Consider the following 26758-nt stretch of genomic DNA (forward strand, 5'->3'; position numbering starts at 1 on the left):
TTTTAATCCAATATATGCTGGAGACTCTTGTGATTGATGTAGATAATGCTTTTGGTACTGTACAAGTAATGTCTCCAAATCTTGAGTGGGAAGACAACTGCTCCTAGTTCCAAATCGTGTGTCGTGTAATTCCGTTCGTGGATCTTAAGTTTTCGAGAAGCGTAGGCAATAACCTTCTCGCGTTGCATCACACACAACTGAGTCCTTGGATAGAAGCGTCACAGTAGACAACGAAGTCATCGGTGCCTTCAGGTAATGAAAGAATAGGAGCTATTAGGATCGAAGGCTGTCATGATTATGCTTGTTTGTAAGAATTTGACAAATCAATGGATATAAAACAATGTAAAGTGCAGCGGAAATGAATACAAACTTTATAAGCATAATCAAAGAAGAGAATAGTTTGATAAACACATGCTTTCTCATTGAGTTGAATGATTATAATGAAAATCAAAAGTTTACAAGCATGCTCACAATACTAAGCTCCCCCTCAGCCTGATGCCCCAAGGTTGGTTGTACAAGATGAAAGGATTGAATTGAGGAGAAGAACTCACTCAAAATGATCAAATGTAACAGTACAGAGTACTGTTACATTTATAGACAATCCAATCCTCTGAAGCATCTCAGCTGACGTCACCATGAAAGTGACATCTAACAACCTAACAAACTCTATCTACTGATCTATACAACTACTGCTTTGCTAACTACTGATATTGCATTACATTACATAGAACAAACATAAAACTGCTGCTGCATCATTCTACTGCTGTGAACCTAGCAGTACTTGTCATGATCAGCAGTGCTTGACTCAAGGCAGCAGATTGAACATCAGGGCTTTTAGTCTTCATCAGTCTTTGTGTTGATCAGCAGTTGTAGGTCAGCAGAGGTTGATATAGGCAAGACTTTGGAACATATCAGATGTTTGATCCACATTTAAGGGGAGAGCAAAGTGTAGGCTGCTACTTATTGTTAGTCCACTGATGTGATCCAGTTTTGGCTTTACATTATCTGTTCCTCTGGTAGGGTTCAATCCCAACAATCTCCCCCTGGAACAGATAATGCCAAAACCCTTCATTATTCAGGACCTTTATTTCTCACCAAAAGTTCCTTAGCTTGTCTTTTATATTTAGCTTCAAATTCCTTGGAACTTAGATCATCTTCATCCCTACACAGTGTAAGTTCAAGGAGATCCTGCAAATCTTCAACACTAAGGCCTAGTGCTTCTTTCCTTGATATGTACTTCACTTCACCATTGGTTCTGACCAGAGTTAATACGTGGGTCTTTTGATCAGATATCCACTTTAGTATTTTTAAACCAAATGGGTTTCTTGGGAGAGATTTATTCTTTGATGAGTTTGGAGATGATGGCCTTGTGAACACTTGCAGACTTTCAGACATTCTTTTGAAGGCCATCTCAATAACATTGTTAGCTGCAGCTATGTCTACTGCAAACTCTTTTTCGATCAGCTCTTGCCTTTCAATGTCTGTCATGCCTGTTGTAGTGTTTGGTGATGCAGGATTGGTTATTACCTTCTTAAAAAGGTTCTGAAGCTTTGTTGAGTTCCCTTCTTTTAATCCCATTTTCATGATGGCATCATTGAAGTACTCAGCTTCCTTTTCCTTAACCTCTTCTTCAGACAGTTGTTTTCCTTTTTCTTGGTTTGACACAAGAGTAGGATTATCTGCTGATTTGAACAATGTTTTGAGGTTTTCAATCCGATGTTCAAGCTTCATCATTTGTTCACGTTTCTTTGAAGCACCTGAAACAGTTATCTTTCTTTTCTTTAGCCTTTCATAGGCTTCATCAGTCTGCTGTTTTGACCATTTTGATATGGCTTCAGCAGTATCAATTTTTGCATCCACCAGCTCCTTTTTCTTTCTTTTGTACTCAGCAGTGAGGTCAGCAATGAGCTTTTTGAATTTGCTCCAGTTTGGAGCATTCTTCTTCTTTGTAGGATCATTCTTGATTCTGTCAATCCTATCAGCCTCATGCTTTAGAGCGATTATTGGCCATTCTTCAAACTGTTTTTCTTCAGCAGGATAGAATTTTTCTTTCATGATGTAGGCTAGATATTGTTTTCTTAACTTTCTTCGTTGTTCAGCCTTTTCTTTGTTCAGTTCTTGTGCAAACTCTTCTATCTGCTTTACTTTAGTGAGGAAGAAATCCAGTCTTTTAGCAATGCCTTCTTCGCTTAGACCTTCACTTTCACTCTTAACTTTAGCTCTTAGTTTAGCTTGCCTTGCCTTGATCTTGAGGTAATCATCCATATCCTCTGGTGGCATGTAGCCTATGAGTGAGGAGAATCTTCTTTTTGAAGGATCTTCTTCTGTATAGAATTGCCTCATCTCATTTTTGATAGCTTCAAGTTCCAGTGGATATTGTGCAGCATTAGGATCATGTATACCCTCATCGGCAGAGATTGGCTTTCTTTTTCTGTTGAAGAGCTTTGGTTGTGATGTAGGAAAGGTGAGAGCAGTGGTGGATGGTTGACTAACAATAGTTGAAACAACTGGTGTCTCAACTGCTGTTGTCATTACAACTACTGATGTATCAGCAGATGTCTTCTGCTTTTGAGCAGGGGTTCTGATGGCAGTTGTTTGAGTGGTGATAAGTGGCTGACTAACAGCAGTTGAAACAACTAGTGTTTCAACCACTGTTGCCATTACAACAGATGTTATAACATCTGCCGTCTTCTGCTTTTTGGCAGGAGGTGATGATGGGTTGGCTGTTTTTTATGGTGATGGTGGTTTTGGTGTTGTAGACACAGATGGTGGTGGAACAGTAGTTGTGGTGGTGTGTGGTGATGTGGTGTGTGTTGATACTGCAGTTTTAGTTTGGCTATTTTCTGGCTCAACATACATACCATCATCAATTCCCTTTTTCTTCCACTTGATCTTCTCCCCCTTTTTGGCATTATCTGAGAAGGGTTCATTCATGAAGAGAACAGTGGAGGGAACTTTTCTAGAGGCACTTTGAATGTGAGCTTTGATAGCTTTAATATCTGCCTGAGTATCTTTGAATCTTGATTCCACCATATTTGTCAGCTTTTGAACATGTATGGCATGCTGCTGATCTGCCAGCTGCTTTTGTTTTTCCAGCAGTGGTTGAAATAGGTTCCATAACTCATTTTCAGCAGGTGCTTGTTAAGCAGATGCTTGAGCAAGAGGAGCAGTTGATTGGACTTTCTGAGCTTTTAACAGCTGCTGCACCATATCTTTTATTTCAGCAACTGAGGTCTCAAGGTTTTCGACCCTGCCCGTCAATTCCTGATATCTTGAATCATCACCTGAGTTAACAGGATCATCTGAATCCCCACCAGCAGTGGTTTTACCAATGAATGACTTAGGAACAGAGTCCCAAAAGTCAGCCATTGATGCCCCTTGTTCTTGGTACTGGGGACTTCTTTCTTCAGCACTTGATAACCTTTTGATGTTGCCAGTAGTTAAAACAATCTCACTGGTGGTTCTCAGTGGTGCTATTGAAGAAATTGCCTTCAAGGGAGTCTTATGAATGTAACCACTGTCCAAATGTAAACCAGTGGGTTCAACATTTGTAGTGGCTGCTCCACTTGAACTACTGACAGGAATTACTTGTAATTCCTGCAGTGTAACCTCCTTAGTTGTTGCTGGGATAGCAGAAATGTCAACATCGGACCCAGTCACCTGTTGAAGTATACTCTCAGTGATAGGTGGTTGAGAGGAACTGGTTTGTGTCTGAGTAACATCAGCTGCATGCAACAAAGGTATGGTGGATGGTGGTATTATGTGGGGTGAGGGTAAAGGAGTTGAAAGAGACATGTCCTTGGGATTAGGACTGTGGAAGATGGATCCGAGTGGGTCCAGAGCTTCATATTGTGGTGTCCCTATGTTTACAACCTGATCCTTTTGTGAGGATGCAGGAGGAGTTTGAGGCAAGGGTTGAGATCTTTCTTCCACCTGCTGTGAGGAAGTAGCAGCAGTGGTTATTGGTGACTTTTGTGTTGTCACTGGCATTGACTCTGGGATCTCATCTTCCAGAGATGCCTTTGTTTTGGGTTTGGTGGGCTTTCTGGATATTTTCTTTTTGGTTCTTTTTGTGGTGGCAGGTGTGGGTTTCAAAACAGTGGGAGTGCTGCATTGATCACCTGGAGCAGTGGGCTCAGCAGCAGATACCTGAGGAGCAGTTTCATCTGCTAAATTCTGCTCAGGTACCCCTGCTTTTGTTTTTACAGGGCCTAACATCCTTGAGAAAGTCTCAGGTGTTAAGCCGTTTATCTTAAAAGGAGAACCTTGTTTGAGCAAATCTACTTCTTTCTTTTCAAGTTTTTGTTCAAGATAATAACTCAGAAATCGTGGAAAGAGCAGAAATGCTTTGCTGTCAACATTCTTTACCATATCATTAAAAATTTCCCGGGAGTAATTGTAATCTTTATTATTTAAAATGGCATAGCCCAGACATTGAATTTTTAATGGTATTTCATTGAAAGATGTTGTTTTATTTGAAGCACACATTAAAAGTGTGTGAAATAAAAATCTGGGTGCAGAAGGAAAATAACCTTTTTGTAAGGTATCCCTTTTAGGTTGTTCTGCATATCCCCTGTTCAGAAAATCATTTTTCAACTCGCTTTTTGAGAAAGTGATTTTACCTTTCTGATCATCGAGTTTGAAGACCTCTGAAATAGATTGCGGAGTGATTTGGATGGCTTTACCCTTTATTGAGGAGTTTATGGCTTTGATGACATCATCTTGTTTCTCAAGAGTGGCATTTTTCCAGAACTTTCTCTGAGTTTCCAGGTAGATGGGAGAATCTGCTGTTAACAAAGTTTTATACTTTGATGCAGATATGATGTCTATGATGGAATTGAAAGCGTTGTCGGTTGTGGGTTTTGTGAGTATCCCCACGTAGTTGTGAGGAGCTTTGAAAGGTATTTCGCTCGCTTCAACAACCATTTGAGTGGCGTCTGTTGGGGTGGAGGAAGAAGATGTTTTTGATTTTGACTTCGATTTTGGTTTCGTCATTTTTGATGAAGAAGATCAAAGAAGGTTTTGTGAGGAAGAGTGGGAAACTGCTTTGTGAAGAGAATATTTGGAATTCAATTCGACAGTGTGAGCCTCTATTTGGGTTTAATCAGGGTTTTATTTTAGGGAAAAAGTGAATGCTGATGTGGCAGCGGTTATAATGATCTGACGGCTAAAAGCTGACCACGTGCCAACCCCTGATGAAATGGTAAATAATGGAGGACAGTTGTTTTGACAACCACTAATGGATCAAGCATCAGTAGTTACAACGGTAATGAAATGAAGCAGTGGGTGTATCAGTGGATAGAACAAAGATTTTAAACATCAGTGTTTTTGAAAGAGCAGGAGTTGACTATCAGCAGTGGATAGACTTTAGAGAGCAGATGTTGAGGCACAACAGCATTTAAGGTACAACAGTGGTTGAAGACAATAATGAGGATCATTAGTATAACAACTGTTTGTGCAGCAGTGTTTTGACTTTTGACAAATAATTTTAGCATCTGCTTGTTCAGATGTAGGAATTGACTTTGTCTTGTGAAAGTACAATATCTTATCTAACATCTGTTGAGCACCAGAAATGCTATTCTTAACAAAATACATTTTAGATGTATGTTATCAAGATTAAATTGCCAGCAGTTATCTACAGAAATTTTTGTTCAAGGTTTTGCCACATGTTCATTACTCCTGACAGTGGTTTAGCATCCCAGATGATGAAGACTTTTCTACTAAAACTACTCATTTTGTGTCTAATTATTTGAACTAGAACATGAGTATCTCAGTAGTTCAAAATCAATTTGCAATCAATTTTTTGATCCGTGACAACCAAACTTGAGCTTAACATGACCTTGATATGTGTGTCATCTCCTTTTGATCAGATTTTAAGGATAGTAATTTCACAAAAAAATTAAGAAATTACATCCTGACCGTGGAGAAAATTTTACTATATAAAAAATGAGTAAAAGAACAAAATATGTTATCCAGGAACAAAGAGATAATATATCCGGTTTTATTTGAGAAAAACACCTTAAAAAAATTAAAGGATGTTTTGAAAATCATCGAAAGGATCTGACAGCTTTTCAAGTAAGTTCATGATCATATCATTCTCAAGTTATTTTGACCATTGTTTGGGGTCATTTTCTAGACAATTGATTGTAAATTCTTCTTTTAAGGACAATCACTGGAGATGCCATTGTTACCTGAACGATTCCTGTATTTGATGAAAGCACACAGTTGCCTAATGACCACTGTTTACCTAACTTTGACCTCATAAGTGTTTTATGCTTATACTCTTATTCTTTTGGATTCAAAAGTTTTAAGATAGCCACACTTTGAGTTTTGTTCATTTTCTTCTTTTCCCTTTTTACCCTTCCCATTCACATGTACAGAAATACTCACTATGAGACTTTATTTTGAGGAAACTTAATCCAGAATCATTTTGAAGTAATGTTTTGAGAGATCTGGCCACATTTGTACATGTTTTATTACCAGATCTCACATTACATATGATTTGGACTGTTTTGACACCTTATTTTCTTAATGTGTTTTGACAAAGTTGATTTGGTCCTTTTGAGGATTCTCAACATGCCTTTGAGCACATAAGAAATTTTGACTAAAGCTTTATTTCCCTATTTCAATGCTAGCAGAGCACCTGTGTTTAGATGAACATAGGTTTTGCTAATCTGAGGTGCATACTTTAGTGTAAAATATGAAAACATCACAAATTTCATAACAGTTGAAATCAATTTTGAATGAAGATAACCATACCATAGTTACCAGATAAGTTTCCAGATCTGGAAACTATGAGTGATTTGTGCATGACATCACCAGTTGTATGAGATTTGTGAATCTTATGACATCTTGGTTGTTTTACAGAGCTTTTGAGTCATCATTTTGAACATGATTTCTCGTTACTCTGTTTTTCAACTAAATACAATCAACCTCAGTATCAATGAATTTTGAGCTGAACTGTTATGTCAAATTGATTGTTAGATCGAATTTGACTGTCCAAGCTCTGATACCAATTGTTAGGATTGAAGGCTGTCATGATTATGCTTGTTTGTAAGAATTTGACAAATCAATGGATATAAAACAATGTAAAGTGCCGCGGAAATAAATACAAACTTTATAAGCATAATCAAAGAAGAGAATAGTTTGATAAACACATGCTTTCTCATTGAGTTGAATGATTATAATGAAAATCAAAAGTTTACAAGCATGCTCACAATACTAAGCTCCCCCTCAGCCTGATGCCCCAAGGTTGGTTGTATAAGATGAAAGGATTGAATTGAGGAGAAGAACTCACTCAAAACGATCAAATGTAACAGTACAGAGTACTGTTACATTTATAGAAAATCCAATCCCCTGAAGCATCTCAGCTGACGTCACCATGAAAGTGACATCTAACAACCTAACAAACTCTGTCCACTGATCTATACAACTACTGCTTTGCTAACTACTGATATTGCATTACATTACATAGAACAAAGATAAAACTGCCGCTGCATCATTCTACTGCTGTGAACCCAGCAGTACTTGTCATGATCAGCAGTGCTTGACTCAAGGCAGCAGATTGAACATCAGGGCTTTTAGTCTTCATCAGTCTTTGTGTTGATCAGCAGTTGTAGGTCAGCAGAGGTTGATATAGGCAGTACTTTGGAACATATCAGATGTTTGATCCACATTCAAGGGGAGAGCAAAGTGTAGGCTGCTGCTTATTGTTAGTCCACTGATGTGATCTGGTTTTGGCTTTACATTATCTGTTCCTCTGGTAGGGTTCAATCCCAACAGGAGCACTACAAAGTTTCTCCTTTAGATTCTGAAACGCAGATTCCTGAGTATTGGTCCACTTGTAAACAATACCTTTCTAGGTAAGAGTCATGAGGGGTTGAGCAATCTTCGAACATCCCTCGATGAATCTACGATAGTATCCTGCCAATCCTAAGAATTGATGGATTTCTGTTGGAGTCTTGGGTGCAGGCCAGTTCTTGATAGAGTCAATCTTGGCTGGATCAACGTGAATCCTGTCTTTGTTGACCACGTGCCCAAGGAAATGGACTTCGCGAAGCCAAAAGTCGCATTTTGAGAAATTGGCGTAGAGTTGTTCGTGGCGTAACAGTTCTAGAATAAGGCGGAGGTGTTGCTCGTGTTCTTCTTGGCTCTTCGTGTATATCAGGATGTCGTCAATGAAAATGATAACGAACTTATCAAGGTAGGGTTTACACACCCGGTTCATGAGATCCATGAAAACTGCATGCATGTTTGTCATTCCAAAAGGCATGAAAAGAAATTCGTAATGACCATAACGAGTTCTAATAGCAATTTTTGAGATGTCCTCGTCGCGGACTCTCAACTGATGATATCCCGATCGTAGATCAATTTTGGAGTAGTAACTTGACCCTTTCAGCTGGTCAAATAGATCGTCGATGCGTGGGAGTGGGTAGCGGTTCTTCATACTTACTTTGTTTAGCTCGCAATAATCGATGCACATACGAAAAGTGCCGTCTTTCTTCTTGACAAAAAGTACTGGAGCTCCCCAAGGGGACGAGCTAGGACGAATAAAGCCTTTATCCAACAGTTCCTGCAATTGCGTAGAGAGTTCCTTCAATTTGGTTCGGGCTAAACGATAGGGTGCGCGATCTATGGGTGCTGCTCCAGGGGTTAGCTCGATTTGAAATTCAACTTGACGATGAGGTGGGAGACCAGGTAATTCTTCAGGGAATACTTCGGGATAGTCACGAACGATGGGAATATCTTCAATCTTCTTTTCCTCTGCTTGAGTATCGGCGACAAGAGCTAGGATAACAGTATGCCCTTTTCGTAGACATTTCTAGGCCTTCAAGAATGAGATGATGCCCGTAACGGCACCACTTTTATCTCCTTGAACAACGAGGGCTCACCGACAAAACGAGGAATGCAGACAATCTTCTCTTGACATAGTATTTCAGCTCGATGCTGGGATAACCAGTCTATCCCGATAACAACGTCGAAACTCTCAAGAATAATTGGAAAGAGATTGATAAAAAAAAGCTTGGTCAGACAGAACAAGTTTACAATTGTTAATGATATGCGTAGCCTCGATGTTTCTACCATTAGCTAATTCTACGACATGCTTAGCATTCAGAGGAGTTGGCGGAGTCTTACGCATCTTACTAACACTTAATGACACATAACTAGCATCGGCTCCAGAATCAAACAGTACGGAAACAAAAATATCATCGAGTAGGAACTTACCCGTTACCACGTTGGGGTCGTTCCTTGCTTCTCCTGCACCAATCACAGATACGCATCCTCTTACGCCGTTGTCACCATTGTTGCCATTCCTGTTGTTGTTGTTGTTGTTTCCCCCACCCTGTATGTTGTTGCGGTTTTGGTTCAACTGTGGGCAATTCTTCCTGATGTGCCCCTCGGCCCCACACTGAAAACATCCCCTGTCATTACCCCGTTGTTGCTGCTGCTGGAGCCTCTGGTTTTGCTTCACTAAGAATTGACTCCTACAATCCATGGCTGCATGTCCCAATTTGTTGCACCGTTGGCAGCGGTTCTTGTCACACTGCCCATAATGATGCATATTGCACTGGTGCACTTGGGTCGGTTCCCTTGGTAACCACCAGTTTGCTGGTTAGGACCCTTGTTTCCATCGGTCTTCCTTTGCTGGGCTTGAGGCTGTGAGGAGTTGGGATTCTTGTTGCTATCCCGCTTGCGCTTGTTGTCTCTAGAAACATTAGTAGTAGTGCTGATTCTTTTGGGAAATTTACCTTGTTCGACAGCCTGGTCGGTGAGGCGGTGTGCCAGACGAATGACTTGCTGAATTGAGATGAGATTGGCTGCAGTCACCAAACTTTGAATTTCAGGGACCAGACCCTTTAGATAAAGCTCAATCCTTTTGTAGGCAGGCTGCGACATGTTGGGGCAGAGAGCGGCCAAGTCGTTGGATCTTTTTGTGTAAGCCTCAATTTCGGATCCCACCATATTCAGCTCATAGTACTCAACTTCCAGCTTGTGGATCTCATCTCGATGGCAGTACTCTTCCTTGATTAGGTCCTTGAAATCATTCCAAGGAGTAGCATTGGCACCTGCCAACCCAAGCATCTGCACTTGTGCGTTCCACCAGGTGAGCGCATTTCCTTCGAGAGTACCAGTAGCAAACTTCACTCGATTGCCAGTAGCGCATTCGCACATCTCAAAGACCGAACCAGTCTTTTCAATCAAATGCAGGAGGCCTACAGCTCCTTCAGTGCCATTGAAGGTAAGAGGCTTGCAATCCATGAATGTTTTGAAAGTGCAAACACGTGGCTGAGCGGGTGCGGGCTGCACTGCTGCAAAAACAAAGTGAACAGATTAAAGAACGGTAAGACGATTCGAGAGTAGGATCCAAACATCCTAGGACGACGTGTTTAACTCCAGGGTAGGCTGCGAAAGCTGCAACCACAGTGTTGATCAAGTTCGTAAACTGATCCTGAGTCATGTTGACATTGCCTCTTGCGCGTCCGCTCATTGTCTTCATATCCACAAAACACGGTATGAGAATGATATCGGGAAGATCGCGAGAAGTGAGGTAGAAAAGATATCTATCAATGACACATAGACTTCTAAGCATCGCTTAGAATTAAACCAAATAAGTAGTATAATGTATTACTAGGTATACTATCACGTGATACACTAAGCAAGTAGTAAGTAGCCATATACTTATGCTGAGTAGTCTGGGAATGCTGAGTCTTGCCCTTGGAGTGTGGTTTCGTTGTGGATCGTTTCGAACAAAGTAGGTTATAGTTTGGTTATTCTCGAAAAGACTTTTTCTTTTAAAAACCGTGTTCACTATAACTGACGGCTCTGATACCAATCTCTCAAATCCCACGTGCGGAGTTTCACCGCGAGGCATGTGACTGCCCAGGATCAAGCCACCAATTACAACGAACATTCAATATAAGTAAAATAAAACTATCATCGACATAATTTGCGTTATAGCATTTGAGTCTAAGACATAATAAGTTTTTAGAATAAAGTTCCAAACATAGTTAACATATAAAGTTCAAATGTTTAGCGGAAGCATGAAAACATAGATAGTAGACGACCACCACCACAACGCTCCAAGCAGACTCCAGCACAGCATCTACGGACCTGCAAGCATGCAGTAGTGTGTCAACATAAAGTTGGTGAGTTCACGGTTTTCGAAAAGGTTTTGATGTGTGTAAAATGCAACATATAAATTACATCAAATAAGGCATAAAACTAACCCTTTTTAGTACTAATGTTGGAAAAAGTGTGTTTTTGTCTTCCTTTTGAATTTACAGGGTCAAATGAGCTTAAACAAACAAAAGGAACAAATATACAGCCAAAACCAACATAAATACAAAGAAAAGGCATGGGGCTGTGCCCAGCTGAACACGGGGCGTGCCCAGCGGACACGGGGTCGTGTCCAGCGGACACAGAGCCGTGTCCAGGCTTCTGCAGAAAAGACAAAGCTATAGCAGCTTCTATTCCTGACACGGGGGGGGGGGGGGGGTGCCCAACTCAACACGGGGCCGAGTTCAACGCTAAGATTCACAGAATCTTGCAAATCTTGATAGTACAGATACACTTCTACACACGGGGCCATGCCCAGCGGACACAGGGGCGTGTGGAGCTAATAAAGACAAATTGTAATTAATGAAGAAAGAGAAAAAGGGTGGACACGGGGCCGTGTACAGCGGACACGGGTCCATGTCCAGGCTTCTGTGCAGGCTATAAATAGGGGTGCTTGGTTCACTTCAAAGGCATCTCTTGGCACACCACATCTCTCACACTTCACCCACACTCCACACTCCACCACCACAACACCATCATCCACCACCATCATCCATCATCCATCATAGAGTGTGTGAGTAGTCTCGGGATCCAAGATTGATCATAAGAGTTCTTGACAATCAACGGCCATGTTTGCCTAAGTCTCTTACATCACTTGGTGAAGACAAATGTCTAGTGTAATACTTTTTATTTTTAATCTTTTCGCACTTTTTATTTGGTTATGTATTAATGACTTTAAGAACTAGTTTAACCCGGCTACTTGGACTGTATCTCTGCTGACTCAGACTACTTAGCCGAGGGTAACGTCACCTTCAAAAGAGGGGCCTACCACATTACGTATTAATAACTTAATTAATTATCTTTCAATAATCCAACCCTTTAGGATTGTATCCTTGCTGACTCAAACTACTGGGTTGAGGGTAACGTCACCTTCAAAAGAGGGGCCTACTACTATAACTAAGATAATCTCTTAAAAATTGCAAAAGTGCGGATATAATCAAAGGTTACACTAAACACGAGTCGGATCCAAGTGATTCATCTTGTCTATCTGTTTTTATTTTTATTTTATTTTTTCAGCAATTTAGTTAGTTTTATTTTTCTAGTTTAAAAACTTTTTTCTAAACTTTTGATTTGATTAGACGTTGAGGATAAACCGGTATTAAAAGCTCTTGTGTCCTTGGACGACCTCGGTATCTTACCAACACTATATTACGCTCACGATGGGTGCACTTGCCCATATGTGTGTTTAGTGTTAGTAAATATCATGTTTTATAAATTTAAAACTTGGCTAAAAAGTGTTAAAGGGCTTAAAATATACATTAAAAACTATACGACACTTCACACGCATCATGTTTTTGGCGCCGTTGCCGGGGACACAAGGATTTTAAGAAAGTTTAAAATCGTGCGCATTTTTACATTTTTTTAGTAGTTTTGCATTACAGTAGACTGAACACGGGGCCGTGTTCACTGAACACGGGGCCGTGCTGCATAATTTTTTTTTTTAAATCCCAGATACAGAGTCTGAACACGGGGCCGTGCTCGCTGAACACGCCCCCGTGCTGCACAAAACCAGTTACATTTTCTAAAATTCCCAGATACAAAACCTAAACACGGGGTCGTACTCACTAAACACGGGGTCGTACTCAGCCTCTGTTTCTGTTTTTATTTTTGTTTTCTGGTCCCGAGACTCTATTGTGGTCTGCTGGGTGATTCTTATGGATCAATACTCAGGAGATTACAACTACCACTATGAGGAGGATGATTATAAAGAAGAGTATTGTACCATTTGTGGTAATCCTCATTCGGTACAATATTGTGACCTCTTTGAACCATCCCCTTCGTACACATACTATGAGGAACCTAGGTACGAGCCAACCACTTCATATACATACTATGAAGAGCCGAGGTATGAACCTTCTCCTTCATATACGTACTACGAAGAACCAAGGTATGAACCTTCTCCCTCATACTCATATCTTGATGAACCAAGGTATAAGCCTTCTTACTCATACTTTGAGGAGCCAAGTTATGAGCCTTCACCTTCATATACTTACTATGAGGAACCATGGCGTGAACAACCCACCTCATATGAGTATTATGAAGAACCAAGTTACGATCCTTATCCATCATATACTTACAATGAGGAACAATGGTATGAACCATCTACCTCACATGAGTACTATGAGGAACCAAAGATCGAACTTCCGAATTCAAGCTTTGATAATACTTATTCAACTCACTTTGACGAACCACCAACTATCTCACCCGTAGCCGAAAAGATAATAGAACACCTTAAAACTATCGAGCGCTATATAAAAGAAGCCCGCGCAAGGGAAGAATTAACTCGTAATAAAGAAGAGATAGCTGAAGAGGTAAAAATGGAAGAACAAATAAGTGAAAAACCGACACATGAGTAAACAACGAAAAAGGTGAGTCCGATAACGTTAAAATTCAAGAAGAGTCTAATTTTAAAGAAATTAATCTCTTGTCATATTCTTTCGAAAATCATTGTTTAGTACCCACTCATGCTAAGTTTTTATAAGAGTTAAACACTAACACTAAAATTGACGAAACGATAAGCATTACGTTAACAAATGATCAAACTACGCTAATAAAAGAAGATTCATTTGAAATTAACATTACAGCGGTTCCATGTTTCTTTCAAAATTCCTTTATTAGTAATATTACAATTGATAAAGATCTTTGTGTTAATATAATGCCAAACTACATTTTCGAAAAATTAAGTATTAGTGATTTTTCTCCACTTCAAATACCCATTTTTCTATCTAATCGGGAAGTAATAAAATCAATAGGACTAGTTGAAGATGTGTTAGTCCAAACAAATCAAACGGTAGTCCCAACCGATTTTGTCACCCTTGATGACGCCCCACTTGTGTTGGGACGACCTTTTGTAAAAACCCACGAAGCTTTGAAAAATCGGAACTACAACAACCTACATATTCAATTAGGGGCATTTAAAAAATGTATCGATCTTGAACGATCAATGAAATATCCAATCGGCAATGACGACCCCCTAATTGAAGATGAGCCAGAACCACCCGATAAGGTAGGTCTAGCCAAGGACCCTTATAACTGTGGCGCACCACGGAGGCATTCTGCGGAGCTATCCTTAGTTTTAGTTTAGATTAACTTTTATGTTTTCTAGTTTAGTTTTACTTTTCAGGAATAAAACACACTCGAAATGGTGGAGGTTACTAAGGAAACTTGAACCCACACCCCATGCACAAAAACAGAGCCTCCCGACAATTTTTCATCATTACAACAAGTTCAGCACGGGGCCATGCTCACCCCAATACGCCCAATGCCCAAGGTTCTACAGAAAATGCCCAGTTCAGGTAACTGGACACGGGGCTGTGCTCACTGAACACGCCCCCGTGCCCAGCCTTCTGTTTACTTTTGGTACTGGCAGTATGGACACGGGGCCGTGCTCAGCCCACACCACCCCGTGTTCAGCTACCCAGTAACATAAAATCTTGTTTTTAACCCACTTTTACACATTTTAATCAACCGAAAAACATATATTTGGGACACATTGAGGACAATGTGTAATTCAAGTGTGTGGGGGGATGCTAAAACCTTGAATCTTACAAGTCCTAATTACAAGCCTTGCACAAAACTCTATTGGAACCGCTAATCACGCCAAATTTTTTCAAAACTTTTTCATTTTTTTTACTTGTCTAGGTTTAATTTGGGAATTTCAAGTTCAAAAAGGTTATATTTTTACAAATTTACAACCGATAGCGTCGTGATAAAAAGAACCAACATAAGAAAATTATGAAACGGCATGACAAACCTAGTTAAAATTTGATTATATATAATTGATCACATAAAAACCCATTCCCACAAAAAGTGAGTTTTGAGCCTTTATTGAGCATACAAATACACATCTTCAAACTAAATGCTCATTTTTCGTTTCTTGTGTGAATAGCCGCTTGGTTCTTACGACTCTAGAACTTGCCACGACGATGCATTCCCGGTCCTTACCAACTTAAACCCGAGTAATTAAATGATGGAGGAATTAGGACTAACCCTTTTTATTTCTACACCATTAATTTTCTTTGTTTTTTTTACCACCTACCCAAAATCCCCCTAGTTAACCCCTTTGAGCCTAAACCTTTACATTTCTTAACCCAAAACAAACACCCTTTTACCCACCAAAACCCTTTTTCATTTTAAACCCTTTATTTTAGTAACAAAGCTCGGTTTTTCTTATGATTTCCTTATCAAAAAAAATTGATGATGAAGCCAAAAGAAATAAACAAACAAGTTTATCAAAAAAGAACTTTGTTTGAAAAATTGCTTCATCAAAATAAAATGTTAAAAAATAAAAAATCTTACGAAAACCGACGCTTTTTACGCCTTTCGCCCTTTTCTACTAACCACTAACCCAACCACCTACCTTTAATCCAAGCCTAACCCTTCACCCCAAAAGTCTTCTTGATATTTACAAAGGTATATAGTTATAAAGGAGGAGGATTGATTGCTTGGCAGCTTATGGTAGAAGTAAGTTCCATGCCGCTCTCGAGTGTTTCACAAAAATACATCTTCGGCCGAGTGTTGAGTGATCTCCCGTGAGGTATGTGAACTTGTAGATAAATGGAATTTTAAAAAGGCATGTTATGCCCTAATAAGTAGTTCATCTTATGTAATGTTTTGAATAAATCATGACGAATAGGATTGTAAATAACATAAAAATAAAACCTAATAAAAATCTTGGAATCCCGACGCTCTATGACAAGCCCAAAAACCTTCTCTTCTACCCATTCCATTTGGGAGTGAAAGCCACATTATAAAGAGTTTTGCTTGAGGACAAGCAAAGATTCAAGTGTGGGGGTATTTGTTGTGTGTAAAATGCAACATATAAATTACATCAAATAAGGCATAAAACTAACCCTTTTTTAGTACTAATGTTGGAAAAAGTGTGTTTTTGTCTTCCTTTTGAATTTACAGGGTCAAATGAGCTTAAACGATAAAAAGGAACAAATATACAACCAAAACCAACATAAATACAAAGAAAAGGAAGAAACGTAACATGCCCGACCCCTCGACAACATCTCCCAAAGCAAAAAAAAAACAAGAAGAAAGCTGAGCACCGGGCTGTGCCCAGCTGAACACGGGGCTGTGCCCAGCTGAACACGGGGCGTGCCCAGCGGACACGGGGCCGTGTCCAGCGGACACGGGGCCGTGTCTAGGCTTCTGCAGAAAAGACAAAGCTATAGAAGCTTCTATTCCCGACACGGGGGCGTGCCCAGCTCAACACGGGGTCGTGGTCAACGCTAAGATTCGAAGAATCTTGCGAATCTTGATAGTACATATACGCTTCTGCACACGGGGACGTGCCCAGCGGACACGGGGGCATGTGGAGCTAATAAAGACAAATTGTAATTAATGATGAAAGAGAAAAAGGGTGGACACGGGGCCGTGTCCAGGCTTCTGTGCAGGCCATAAATAGGGGTGCTTGGTTCACTTCAAAGGCATCCCTTGGCACACCACCTCTCTCACACTTCACCCACACTCCAGCACCACCACAACACCATCATCCACCACCATCATCCATCATAGAGTGTGTGAGTAGTCTCGGGATCCAAGACTGATCGTAAGAGTTCTTGACAATCAAAGGCCATGTTTGCCTAAGTCTCTTACATCACTTGGTGAAGACAAGTGTCTAGTGTAATACTTTTTATTTTTATCTTTTCGCACTTTTTATTTGGTTATGTATTAATGACTTTAATAACTAGTTTCTTATGTTGAAGGTGAATCTTCCTTATCATTTGTCCGTGGTGTCTTGCCATTATTTTACTGTCTATATAAAATAAAAGATTTTCACAATTCATATCTCCACGGTCTATATGGAGATATGTTGGCTACCTGGTCGGGGCTTAAGGGAATGGTTTGGTAAGAGTCTTGCCTTGTTGAGTGTATAGATCCTGCAAGGACCTGGGTCAAATTTAGTAGGACCTCCTTCAATACCCACCAGTATTGGATGGCGGGGGTGTAAACTCTTTGATCCCCTCATATGTAAGCTACTATTAAAACTTTAACCCGGCTACTTAGGACTGTATCCCTACTGACTCAGACTACTTAGCCGAAGGTAACATCACCTTCAAAAGAGGGGCCTACCACATTACGCATTAATAACTTAATTAATTATCTTTTAATAATCCAACCCTTTAGGATTGTATCCTTGCTGACTCAAACTACTGGGTTGAGGGTAACGTCACCTTCAAAGGGGCCTACTACTACAACTAAGATAATCTCTTAAAAAGTGCAAAAGTGTGGAAATAATCAAAGGTTACACTAAACACGAGTCGGATCCAAGTGATTCATCTTGTCTATCTGTTTTTATTTTATTTTATTTTTTCAGCAATTTAGTTAGTTTTATTTTTCTAGTTTAAAAACCTTTTTCTAAACTTTTGATTTGATTAGACGTTGAGGATACACCGGTATTAAAAGCTCTTGTGTCCTTGGACGACCTCGGTATCTTTCCAACACTATACTACGCTCACGATGGGTGTACTTGCCCATATGTGCGTTTAGTGTTTGTAAATATCATGTTTTATAAATTTAAAACTTGGCTAAAAAGTGTTAAAGGGCTTAAAATATACATTAAAAACTATACGACACTTCACACGCATCAGTTTTCACGTTTATCCAAAAACATTTGTTCTATGAGTTACCATGTTATCAAAACAAGTTACGGGAAATCCATCCCATAAAGAGATACTAAACTGTGTAGTACCGAAACTTTGACGCAGTTGTTATTTGCCCTCTTAGGTCAATGTCTACCATCATTGACCCGATGTCCAGTAGTTCACACCCGACTCCCCACACGGTGTGAGGTTTTCAAACCTAATAGCGCTATCAACTAATATCCCGTTCGCTCCCCGCGATTAATCGGTATAAGTGTAAGGGACTTTCCTTGGTAGAGTTTCGTTTAGTATGGAAGCTCCCAAACCATTATAAGTGCATGCTTTTTGAGTTTTATTAAGTTGTCACACCGTTACCTTGGTGTGTGCGAAGTTCCCAAACCATGAGGAATACATGAGTTTAGTTTTAGTGTGAACTCGCCTTTGGTTGCTCGGCCAGATAGAGTAGCTGTCCTAATTTGGCTAACCTTGTCCTATTAAGGTTACCACCCATTAGCCTTGTATATAATTAAATCACGTACTTCATGCACATATTAAATCAACTAATCATGTATACAAGTAGACCACGTATGTTGAACATGTATTTCAATCAAGTAGGATTTTTTAAATAATATAAGTCATATGAACATGGTTCTTATAAACCGTATGGCTCAATAATTAGGTGTGCTTCTAGAGTAGGAACATGTTTCATTCAATGAGCGACCAATTTCTAAGAGTTCGGCCCAAGCATGTGTGGCCCAATAAAGTACTGTGTGTGCCAAACCGATTGTGCGATTGAACATGGTGTACGATCATAGGGGCATCTTATAATTCTCATAAAGTGGGTGTCCCAACCGGACTTATACAGCCTAAATGTGTGAGGCCCAGTAGTGGGTTGCATGCTTTAAAAAATTCTAGTGTATGGTTGACATCAATTGTGCGACAATCAAAAAGTGTAAGGAGGAGATGTGGATCCCGATTTTTTTAGTGTGCGGTCAGGCCTTATATGTGGGTGGCCCCCACATCATGTCCACTATACGGTTCCTCATACTCTTATTGGTGTGCGACATGCTTCCTAGTGTTGTACCCTAAGCTCATAATGCTGTACATTCCACAAACATCTAACATTACACACATACTAAGATCAATCAGATAGGACAAACTCCCCTTTTTAATATTCAATCAATCCCAAAAAAGAAACCCAGTTCATAAAGTTTTCACGTAATACTTGTATACTGCGCATGGATATTTATAGATCTATGAAAAAAGAGTATCATCATCTCACATAATAGCATTCATGGCCAATCGCACAGTCCATATTTCATCCTTAACACTTTCATGAGAGCACATCATCAAGCTTTTCACATAACAGCCAGCATATTCCAAATCACACAGTTATGTATTCAACGTTTATTTTCCAGACCTTCATTAACAATTAGGACTCTATCATCATCTTAATCACTTAAGCATTTAATAGGTTCGATCATCACTATCCGTATCATTTTAACAGTTAGCTGATTCTAACGTCAAACACACGAACATCAAGCATCGAAATGGATTCCGACGATTAAATTTTGAACCTTTTACCATCTAATGCTTTCGTAAATCGGATTCATGTAATAGTTTCATGATTTCCTTTGTTGCCATTCATATTTCGAACTAGTTTCAAATATCACACAGAATCTATCATTTTCCAGATTATAACATTTACACACCATCATAGTTGTAAAACAAGGTTTCCAAGGCCGAGTACTCCCCGAGTAGTCGCTACAAGGTAGGCTGCCGAGGCGACTTTCTTTGACTCTGCCTAATTACTCGGAATCGGTCAAACGCGGTCAACTGAGGCCAAAATCGTATCTAGTAGGTCAACTTGGGCCGAGTTTGACTTTAAAAATAATAAAACATAATTTCTATGCCTATCATATTAAAGAATGAATAATATTTTCACGTATTTTGTTATAGATATTAGTAAATTTATGTTATGTGATATGTATTTAATTCCCAAAAACTAATTTCTTTATAATTTAACATGTCCGAGTACTCCCCAAGGACTCTCCGCCTAGGCCGAGTACTCTCAACTCTCCGGTCGACCGACTAGGGAGCGCCTAGCGACTTTTGCAACCATGCACACCATACAATCATCATTTAACATCACAAAGTGTTAAGATTTAAACTAACCTGAAGAGTGTGAACTTGAAGGTGCAAGAGAATAATATGAAGATCTTCAAGAATGAATAAAAAATGAGACTAACGGCTGCCGTAAGCTGAAAGGAAACAACGGGGTTCCAAGTCGGAACTATATGAGTTGCTGTCGTACAACGGAGTGGGTTGACGTCGATACTATCGGAGCGGTATGGGGGTTGCCGAGGAGTGATCGGAAATGTAGGAATGATTTCTTTTGTTTGTGTTGCAGGTTTTGGGGAAAAGAAGGTTAGAGAGAGAAAGAGCAGAGGAATAATTCTTGGGATTTGCAATTGATTGAAATCAATCAGAAAGTAAATGAATGTCGGCTGGTGAATATATAACATCATGGAAAATTGTCGCACACTCTCCAATTTGCTAATAGTTCCATTTATGCGACCTATTAGGGCAACCTAGGAGCATTGGGCCTGCATTCTTGGGCCAGTCAAGAGTATTGTGTGACTGGGTTATGTGGTCCGAACAAAGCATGGGTTATGTGACTCGGAGGATGTACGAGTGGAAATAGGTGTGCGAATGAACTGAGTATGTGGTCGGTGTATTATTATTAGGATCATACAATAATATTAACATTCATCACATATATGGTAAATATTAAAACCCAATAGTATTAATGTCTCCTTCTAATTAATACAGTTCTTATATTAGTTACAAATACTCATGCGGTAAAACGTAATAGGGAAACGGTACGAAACAAAACGAAACATGCGGACTGTCACATTTAGATATTTGTTATGATTTTCAAATATCATTAATGGTTATATTTCTAAGTTCTTCTAGTATGTATGTATAAATAAATAAATATAATGTAGCATATGTAGATAAATAAATGGCAAAATGGTGACGAAAAGGTTTTAAAATGCGGTAGCAGCAAAACGATCGAAAATAAACAGGTAGCAAAATAGTGACAATAAGTGGTAGGAAAACGGTGGCAAACCAGGAGCTGTAGCAAAATGGTGACAAAAAACGGTAGCAAAACGGTGGCAAACAAATGAAAGCAAAACGGTAGCAAAAAACAAAGTGGTGGCAAATAGGTGGCAATAGGGCAACTGCTACGTGTGTATTTTCTACCGAAATTTTGGTGGCAAAACGGTAACAAAAGGGCTTTTGCCACCGTTTTGCGACCGAAACTGCGGTAGCAAAAACTCTATTCTCTAGCAGTGTTTACCTTCTTTTCTTTATCTTCCATTTGTATTGTTTTGCTTCTAGTAAAGGATATAACATACTAAATTTTTGTAACCCTTGCCTTCTAAATAATGGTTAAATGCATAAAAGAAGAGGGAAACCATATGTGTAGTTACCATACATATAACATACGTAGCAAAGAATAAAAAAGTTTATTATGCCCCTATCCCTTTTATTCTGTGTTTTATGTAAATTGATGAAACTAATTTAACAAGTCATCCTTCAATTATTTTTCTAAATAATGTGAATTTACGCATATGCATCACGAGAAATGCGTACAGGGGCAATTGTATATATCTTGAAACCTGTAAGATTAAAAACGAAATATAGGTGGTGGATTGATAATCATGCAACTCATGTCACTACAAGAAATTACCACTTTTAGCGGCGACACTTTTAGCGGCGACATCTAAAATGTCGCCGCTTAAAGTCTTGATCCGGGACAAGGCATTTGCAATTGATCTGGGCCGTTCTTTGCTTAACTAATCCAAGGGCTAGGGTTTATCCTGAATAAAACATGTGTAAAAAGGCTCAAATCATGTTTTAGTGGCATTTTTCCCTCTTCCCTCCAAGATGAAATCTTCACACACCGCCGGAGCACAAGCTTGAGTCTGCCGGAGTGCCGCACCGCCTTCACTCTGCCGTAGCACCTCCATCTCGCCTGATTCTCCGACGCCCTTCGAAAACGGTACGAATATTACAAATTGCTTTGTAATTTCAGTTGTTATGTTAGTAATTTGAGTAGATCTGTTATTGATTTCATGATGTTTGACTGTATTTTAGTCAAATACAAGTATGGTTAGGGTTGCAGATCTTGGTGCGGGTTGGGTTGGGCTTTCTTTTCAGAACACAAGGGTTGGGTTAGGCTATTTATACATGGCAGTAGATGTATTTGCAGTAGGTACCTAAGAGATGTTTAGATTAGGAGAAGTAGAGGTGCACAAATGGGGTTTTTGGCTCAAACTGTGTAACACCCCGAAAATATTAATGTCACATTTTAAACTAAATATCAGTAGTAAGTTAAGATAAAAGACTAGGAAAGATAACCTAGTTAGTAAGAAATCTTAACATAATGTGATAAAGTATAATTAAATGCCTTTTTCTATGGCTCATGTATAATTGAGGGACCAAACTTGTCAAATCTGGAACTTCAATTATTACTAGTAAAATGACACACCAAACACACACCTAAGTGTGTGTTTGATCGACCAAGAACGCAGGCAACAAAGGGGATTTCCCCTCAAACCCTAATATTCACAAAATCCATCAATTGAAGGTTCGAATCAAGTCCAAATTGAAATCTGAACATAGATTTGTGATCACCTTGACTAAGGGATTGTAAGGTATGCAAAATTTCATGATTTGGTTCTACCTTAAATTTTAGATAAATTCATGAGGTTCAAATCTGAACATGCATGATGTTTGTTTTGATTGAAATAGTGTATAGGGATGAACCCTAGTAGATTTCTTGTTGAAATTTGGCCTAATTCTTGTAAAGTTCATAATCACCATTAGAGGTGATATGAGGATTTTGTAGATTAGTATGGGAAATTAGGATTATGATGATATCCTAGTGTAATTCAGGTTCAATGAAATAGGTCCAGAATTATTGATGTGAAAAATCTTGTGAAATTGCTTAAATAAAAGTTTATCATGGCTAAATGATGAATGATTAACTTAATTGTGAATTGCCAGAAAATCGTGCACATAAGATGCTTGATAAAATGCCTAAAAGACATTAATCGACACAAATGTGGTGTTGGTAAAGTAACAAGCTTAGTCATGAGCCGAATGGTTCTAATGATAATTGGCCTGTATGATTTAGGCAATACGAGTGAGGCGTCGGGAAGTCAAGCCGGTGCGGACGCTCGTCTAAAGGGAAAGCTTTAAGGTACGTGGTTAACGCTACTTTAATATTGATGATTTAGTTTTCATTTTAATGGTTTACTAGTTTGAACAAATTAGAGTTGTGTTGGTTGGGTTGTCTAAAATGAGGGACTTCATAATGGCAACCCAAAACGAGCTAAAATGGTGGGTACAAACCGGGTAACGGAAGTACCTCATCCGTAGGCCATAAACCCGTGTGTTGGGGAATGGGAAGAATACTATTAATACGCAAACCAGTAATGGGAGCGTGTGTATTGAAGCAAGGGATCCGAAACGGGTCATACTTGTTGCAAAGAAATGCCCCGTACTGCGCTTTAATGACTTAAAATTGCAGAAATTGGTATAAACGGGTCAAAACAGCAAAGTAGGAAAGATATGCAGAAGCTACCGTAAATTACGGTACCACCGTAATTTACGGTGGAGGGTAAATCTTTACGGTGATTCTCTACTGATTTACGGTGGAACCATAAACGTCCAGCGCCCACCGTAAATTACGGTGACCATCGTAATTTACGGTGGAGCCCTGCCAAAATTGTCAAGTTTTGTAGGATTTCGTATTTCGAATCCGTTTTAAGTATACACTTAATTATGTGAAATTTGAAGGATTCTAACATTATTATTTTGCTAAATTTCCAGCTTTCAAGTAAGTCAATCAAGCGGATGGTGATCAACACAAGGCTTATGAACCGAACACATTCAAGAAGAAGATCTTCACTTTTGTCTTAGATGTTCGTTAGTGATAATTTTGTAATGAAAGGAATACTTATGTATCCCTTAAGTGTTGTGGGGGTTTTTAAACACTTATGTGCTAAATTAGGATCAATATTAGTGTTGTGTTTTAAATGATTATTATCTTTCTTATCTAGTCGGTAAAAATATTGGGTATTTTAAATTAGAGTGTTACAAACTGGTTCAGTTGAAACCTTGTGGGGTTAGCTCAAAGAAAAAGTCAAACCCGTTTTTTGGTGAAATAGGTTCGGGTTCTGACCTGGTTTTTTTGGGGAAAGGCTCGGGTTTGACCGGTTTGAAATCGGGTACTGGTTTGGTTTGGATTTGACCGGCTTGAAATTGGGTAATGTTTTTTACCGAATCTGCGTGAAAACATAATGTTCATTTGATTTTTTGACATATAATAAAGAAGACAGTAATGAAATTGGGTAATGTTTCGACCAGTTTGTTTTGTTTTCATTTTTTCAACCTTTCATACCATAGTCAATTAACCCGAACAAAAGTGATACTTTTTGAAACGTTTTTTTTTACCCTGCTCATTTTCACTCAGACCTGTTCCAAACCTAGTGTGATCCAATTCCATTTAACATGACATCCAACCCAACCCGACTTGACTAGGCAGTTTTGGCACCACAAAAGACCCCATTGGAATAGATGTAGCTGTCGCGCTTCGACGACTATATCTTTTCTCATTACATTTGCATCAAATAACTTTTTTTTTTGTAACTGCATTAGGTTCTATCGTTTCGATTTGGTAAAACTTGGGGTACTAAGGGCAATGGACGTTAATTTTTCTGTTAAATCTAGGTAAAACTTGGCGGCGACAAGTACTATTAGCGGCGACATGTCAAGCATTAGCGACGGTTTACTAGCGGCGACTCATTAGCGGCGACAAGTCGCCCCTACTACTTTTAGCGGCGACAAATGGTAGTATTAGCGGCGACAAAAGTCGCCGCTATTGCCAGAATTCTTTGTAGTGTGTATAATAACAAATCAGATGTATGCAAGTAAATAACGCAGCCTATATGCATAGTTACACAAATTTATGTATAAAAGAATACGACCAATACTTATAATAACGCAACTTTGCGTACGGTAGAACAAACTCTTTTTTAAAAAAAAAAGTATTTTTTTAATTGCAACACTTAATATCTATATACATCGAGCCATCGCCCATCTGACCCATGCTTAGTGCCGCCCTGTATGAAAGTACGATAAAAAAAATTTGAACGTTACACCTGAAATTTCAGTCTAGATCTGCCCCTGTATACACACACATACACTTAAATAAAAGATATAAAATACTTGATATTAGAGTTAATTGTCCGGATGGTCCATGTGGTTTCACGTTTTTTCATGTTTAGTCCCCACCTTTTGAAAATAGCAGGTATGCTCCCTATGGTTTGTTATTTTGTTACTCGGATAGTCCCCTGAGTAGATATCAGTTAGTTTGGAAATAGCAGGTATGCTCCCTATGGTTTGTCATTTTGTTACTCGGATAGTCCCCTGAGTAAATGTCAGGGGACTATACGAGTAACAAAATGAGAAACCATAGGGAGCATACCTGCTATTTCCAAAAGGTGAGGACTAAACGTGAAAAAACGTGAAAGCACAGGGACCATCCGGGAAACAGTGATGTTATGATATAACTTGTGTAATAGTTTTATATTTAATATAGAACTTTATAAGCTTTTAGATAAACAAACGGGATTCCTCCAACATAAATATTATGTTATTATTGAGAAGCAGAATAAGAGAGATAAGATAACCAATATTGGAACAAATATTATCAAATTCTTAAAGATAGTTTTATGATGTTCAAAACTAAAATTATTGGGTTTTCTTTTGTGAAGTTATATGTTTCTAGGACTATAATTTTAAATCCCGAATTAACATTGCAAAACTATAACCTGTACTTTTGTTAAAATGACACATGAAGTGAGATCCAAATAGGTGGTGATTTTTTTAGCTTCTTGTTTAATAAAGATACAATTTCATTGTCATTGTATTAATAATAATCTTGTTTTTAAAACCATGTTTTAGTCGTGGAAGCAATATCTAGGGAAGTAAAGTCTCTACTTGTACATTTTATATAGAATTACACATAACAATATCTAGGGATGTTTCTTAAAGATGTTTTATTGTTCTTTGGTGTTAGTTTTTGGCCCCTTATTTCATTTATCTACGGCTTCTATGCCTTTCTGTCGAATTAAAAAAATATATACTTTTTAGTAGGGTGTGACGTATAACTTTGGATTGATCCGACACATTTTCCGTACATAAAAGTACTTTTATATAAGAGTTAACTGTCATCTTCGTCTCTGTGTTTTGATGAAAAATGACACTTCCCTTTAATAAAAAAAAAAGTTGCGTCAGTTCCTTGCTCAACATTTTTGAAACGTGCCACTTCAATCAAAAAAGATAATGCGCCGTTAAAAACGTTGAGGACGTAACTTGCGCAAGGCGTTATCTTTAGCGAAGACATCTATCGCCCCTATTGCCATGTTTTCTTGTAGTACTAGCGCAATTTTTTTTTGACTGAAGTGTCATTTTCCACCAAAACACAAGGACGAAAATGACAGTTGTATCTTTATATAAATTTAGATACACTTATGAGATTATATATTATAAATTTAGATACACTTATGAGATTATATATTATAAATTTAGATGGCTTAGTTTAAAAAGTTAAATAAAGTTGTATGCATAGGAGTACTCTTTTTCTATTAACCAGTTATGTATTGAAAGTAATACCGATGATCGTAATTAGGCATCGACTAGAATCCTATATATCCTAGACACACTTCTAGAAACATCCAAAACATTATAAAGTA

The 26758-nt window shown here is 38.8% G+C and overlaps 1 long non-coding RNA gene across 1 annotated transcript; it reads left to right on the forward strand.

Moving 5' to 3' along the window:
• The first annotated feature begins 22513 nt into the window (after positions 1 to 22513).
• LOC110926076 lies at positions 22514 to 24018 on the forward strand. The gene is made up of 3 exons (XR_002584963.2): positions 22514 to 22651; positions 23134 to 23199; positions 23832 to 24018. It is a non-coding gene; the product is annotated as an uncharacterized LOC110926076 (long non-coding RNA).
• The last annotated feature ends 2740 nt before the right edge of the window (positions 24019 to 26758 follow it).

This window comes from Helianthus annuus, chromosome 5 (genome assembly GCF_002127325.2).
Source record: "Helianthus annuus cultivar XRQ/B chromosome 5, HanXRQr2.0-SUNRISE, whole genome shotgun sequence".
Taxonomy (NCBI): Eukaryota; Viridiplantae; Streptophyta; class Magnoliopsida; order Asterales; family Asteraceae; genus Helianthus; species Helianthus annuus.